Here is a 4,881-nt window from a genome sequence, read left to right on the forward strand (position 1 = left end):
TTTAAATTCCATGACTAATATTAATGATTATATGGAGTTAATAATGGAGTTAATAATTTTGATAATAATAGAGATAATAATAAATAATTTTGATTGCTTTAAGATTAAATAGTTTATAGATAATAATAAATACTTTTGATTGCCTTAAGATTCTCTCTCTATATTACTTTGCTTGGAGAATGGTGTTGCTTGTTGGGTTCACAACATATATATATATATGTGTGTATGTGTGTATGTGTGTATATATATATGTGTGTGTGTGTGTATACATATACATAAAAATTTCTTTTTCTTTTTCTGAGACATAGTCTCACTCTGTCACCAAGGCTGGAGTGCAGTGGTGCAATGATGCTCACTGAAACTTCAGCCTCCAGAGTGCAGATGATCCTCCTGCCTCAGCCTCCCAAGTAGCTGGGACTACAGGTGCCCCCTACCACACCTGGCTAATTTTTATATTTTTAGCAGAGATGGGGTTTCACCATGTTGGGCAGGCTGATCTCAAACTCCTGACCTCAAGTGATTCTCCCACCTCGGCCTTCCAAAGTGCTGGAATTACAGACATGAGCCACCTCACATGGCCCTACATATTGAATTTTTTTATGTACCTCAATAAACTCATATACCTCAATAAACTCGACTTTAAAAAAAAATACTTTCCCGGATTTTGGCACAATGGAAGCACTATAGTCTCCTACTCATTTCTGGCAAGAGTATAAATAAGTTCAAAAACTTTGGAAAATTGTTTGGCAGTATACTCTAATGGTAAAACACACATACATATATGCTATGACCCAGCAATTTGACTTTTCTACCCCATAGACTTGTACTTTCCAATACAATAGCCACAAATCACGGGCAGCTGTTGAATAATTGAAATCTTGCTAGTGTCACATGGGGTAATGATAATATTTTTAACATATTTAATTGAATACATATTATAAAAAATCACCTCTTTCTTTTTACTTTTTAAAATATGTCTACTAATATATTTAAAAGTACAAATATGCCTGGCATTATATTTCTATTGGAATTTCTATTTCTAGAGAAAGATGTGAGTACACTTTACCAAAAAACATGTAAAAAGTTCATATTTATTCAAAATATTCCTAAATTATAAATAATTCAAATAGTCTGAGGAAAGAAAAGAACTTTTATGTGAGGAAAGTGAGTGCTTTCAAATTAACAAGCCCAGAGTTAGGCATTAAAATGAGACAGCAACCCACGTCCTTCTTCCCGGTTTTGAAGCTGTGTATTCATCTATTGAAACTGCTTGCTATCGCCATACGTAGCTACAAAGTAACCTAAACATGGTGTACTGGACACCATCTCTCACTCCCTATAGCTGAACAATGTGTAGTTAATCACTAATCAATGTTATTTCTGTAAACCTCAGGGAGTTCCTGACAAGCAATTCTGTACCAGCCTCCCCCGGTCCCCCTTTCTGGTCTTTAGAAACCCAGTCGTAACAAAGGACAAATGGAGCCCACATCCAAGATTGCTTGGGTCTGAGTCTTCTGGGCAAATGTCCTCACATTGGCTCAAGCAAACTCTTTAAATCATATTTTGTGTTTAAGCACCTTCCTTCTAGGTCAGCGTTTTTGGCCCTGGGAGCAGAATTCAGAGCGACTCGTCTCCGACCATCTGACTGTCCTCTCCAAGGCCTCCAGGATGACTAAATAGTAGTAAGAATTTTATTGGTGAGATCAGTTTGCAGTCCAGGAAGAGACAGTCTCTGGTGGATATCTTTGAAGAGGTGCTTTCTCTTCAGAGAGAGAGGGCAGGTTGGTTTGTGTGCCTCACAGGGCATATGTCACACAATAGAGTCATACATATTCAGTAGGTTTGGGGGAAAGGCCATACATACTTCTGAGGGGTATTGAGCTCATGTGCAATGGGTACATATATGTAACATACACCCCATCTTCACATTGGGAAGGGATTTTAGCATTAAAATGAGGTGGAAATTGGCTCGTTATGTCAAAAGATGAACTACTGGACACGAAGTCGGTTTGTGTGCAGTCCCTGTAACATGGCTGAAACTGGCTTGAGGTCTGCAGTTGCTTATCAGGAGAGAATGGAAGGCCACTCCTCTGTCCCATCAGAGGTCTAGTGATCTGGATTGTAAATCCAGTTGAGAATTGTTGGGAAGATTTTGACAATTTGCGGGCTAGCTCCTATTGTTAAGGAGTTTAGCAAGAGTGTGGTTTTTCTTGTAGCCATAGGAATTTAGGAAGTTGCTGTACCAGTCCAGCCCTGAATCCTTGACCTGTAGGTAACTTTTGTTTCCTTAACCTTAGAAGCTCTCTTAGTCTACAATTGGCACATCTATTTTTGTCCCTCAGATCATACCACATTCCTCCTGGACTGGGTGCCTGGCCAGCTCTGAAGTCCTCGAGCTCTGACTGAGAGAAACAGATGGGCAGTAAGTGGTGAATCCTCCTGAAATCTGGACCTTCCCACTCTTTGGTTGAAGGCCTGGAGTTTGCTTGAGTTGTCCTTTCCAGCCTTCCCTTCCTACAATGGAGGTTTTCTGTCTACCCTGTGGGTAAGAGACTTGAGTTTCAGGAGGAAAAACTGCTCTTCCACCTCTGCCTCAGGTCAGAAAGTTTGGGTCATAGTCAGGCAAAGCGCTGTGTGGAAAGCTGCTGCCTTTTCTGTCTCTGTCCCTCGTCAGGAAGGTCTGGGTCAAGGTATTGGCAGGTAGACATCGGTGGTTCTGTTTTCTGTAGCATGCTTTTATGAAAGTTCAAACTTAGCTTTTCATTTGTGACTAATTCTTGTTAGTTCTTTTTTTTTTTTCCTTTTGAGATGGAGTTTTGCTCTCGTTGCCCAGGGTGGGGTGCAATGGCACGATCTCGGCTCACCGCAACCTCCACCTCTCAGGTTCAGGCAATCCTCCTGCCTCAGCCTCCCGAGTAGCTGGGATGACAAACATGTGCCACCATGCCCAACTAATTTTGTATTTTTAGTAGATATGGGTTTTCTCCATGTTGGTCAGGCTGGTCTTGAACTCCTGACCTCAGGTGATCTGCCCACCTCAGCCTGAGATTACAGGCGTGAGCCACTGCGCCCGGCCCCGGTTAGTCCTTGGCTGGAAAATTCATGGAGGTGTGTTCTCCAGCCCTGAAGAAAAGAAGTGATATGCTTCCGCTGACCCATTCAGGTGCTCCAAGTGACCAGGGATGCTGCAGAGGTGTCACGATCACTACTCACCGTGTGAAGGCGGCCTCATAAAGCATTTCCCTTCAGAAGAATGTCTTTATGAACCCCCTTTCCTGCTCTTCTGGGAGGGTGTATGTGGAACGGGTCCCCCAGAGCACATGCATTCTGTGGCCACCTGGTGGTTAGAAACAGTGGGAACCACTGAGACAGCGATACACAACTCTGGTATTATCTGTAGGAGTGACTTCATAAGCAACGCACCGTGACCCAAATCACATTGCAGGCCTTGGTCATCTTTGCAAAGCTCCTGAATTATGGGAAATCAAGCTTCAAAATCTGAGCACACTTTGAAGAAACAACCACCTTTAGAACCACCCGCTGGGTTTCTGTATAATACTTATGAAGCATCCTCTTGTAAATATCCGAGAAACCCGACCCACCTAACCAGAAAAACTAGTAAGTAGAATGGAGAAAATGGGGATCTTTTGAAATGTCCAAAATAATTTCTCAGGGCACACAATTGGAAAAATTTGGTGTTAGAATCAGGCAAATTAAATGGGAGACTTACTTCCAATGATACCTAGAACTTTCTAAAAGAACTTCTGAGAAAATTGCCTCCATTGAGGATATAAATTGGGGATATCTGACACTTTTTCTGAATTGAGAAATATTGAGGAGGCTTTATCTCTTTCACTTCCAACTGCTCCTTCTCCTGCCCCTGCACCTGCATAGTCTTTCTTACCTGAGCCTTCCTGTCCTGCCTTGCCTCTTCTTCCATCACCATCACCTGAGGAAAGTCCCCAGGGCTCTGACCTCTTCCCTGAAACTTCTGTTCTAGCAGCCCCTTTCATGGTAAAACCCACAGGAAGAGGGGAGCCTACCATTATGTATACTGCTTCACCATAATGTGAATTAAGAATACTGTAAAAGACTTCCCTTTTCTAAATTGAAATACATTTTCCTCTTCTCTTTCTAAAGCAGGCTCTGCTTTAGATTTAGATGTAGATTGGAGGATAATTCAGCAATGCACTTAAAAGGCCAAACAAATCTGTCATTGATATTTTAAATGGTTGAAAATAATTTATGTATGTATGTATGTATTGAGACAGGGTTTCACTCTGTCACCCATGCTGGAGTGCAGTGGCTCCATCATGGCCCACCACAGTCTCAAACGCCTGGGCTGTAGCAGTCCTCCCACTTGAGCCTACAAGTAGATGAGACTACAGGTGCATGCCACCACACCCGGCTAATTCTCTGACTTTTTATAGAGAGGAGGTCTCACTGTGGTTTCCAGGCTGGTCTTGATCTCCTGGGCTCAATCAATCCTCCCACGTCAGCCTAACATTTACACTGACCACAGAGATGCATTTGGAGAAGGTGATGATTTGGGAATGGTTTAGAAGCAACATAGATTTCTTAGGTCTATGATTTCCAGGTCCACCCAACAAAAATTACCAGTAAGTCTCTTACCTCTTAGAAGCAATTTGAAAACCCAAATCTTTGGCCATCATCAAAATTACTGGTCATTCAAAATTAGATACTCCGGAGAGAAAGGACAACCGTTTTGCTGATGCGGCAGCTAAGAATGCAGCTCTGAAGGTGACATCAGACTCAGAACGTCTCTAAATGACCCTGCCGACTTATAACCCATTGAAAACCTTATTAGAAGAAGCACACGTGGGATCTCCGAAGCAGGAGATAGATCTCTGGAAAGATAAA

The sequence above is a fragment of the Rhinopithecus roxellana genome, chromosome 8, assembly GCF_007565055.1.
Source record: "Rhinopithecus roxellana isolate Shanxi Qingling chromosome 8, ASM756505v1, whole genome shotgun sequence".
NCBI classification, from domain to species: domain Eukaryota; kingdom Metazoa; phylum Chordata; class Mammalia; order Primates; family Cercopithecidae; genus Rhinopithecus; species Rhinopithecus roxellana.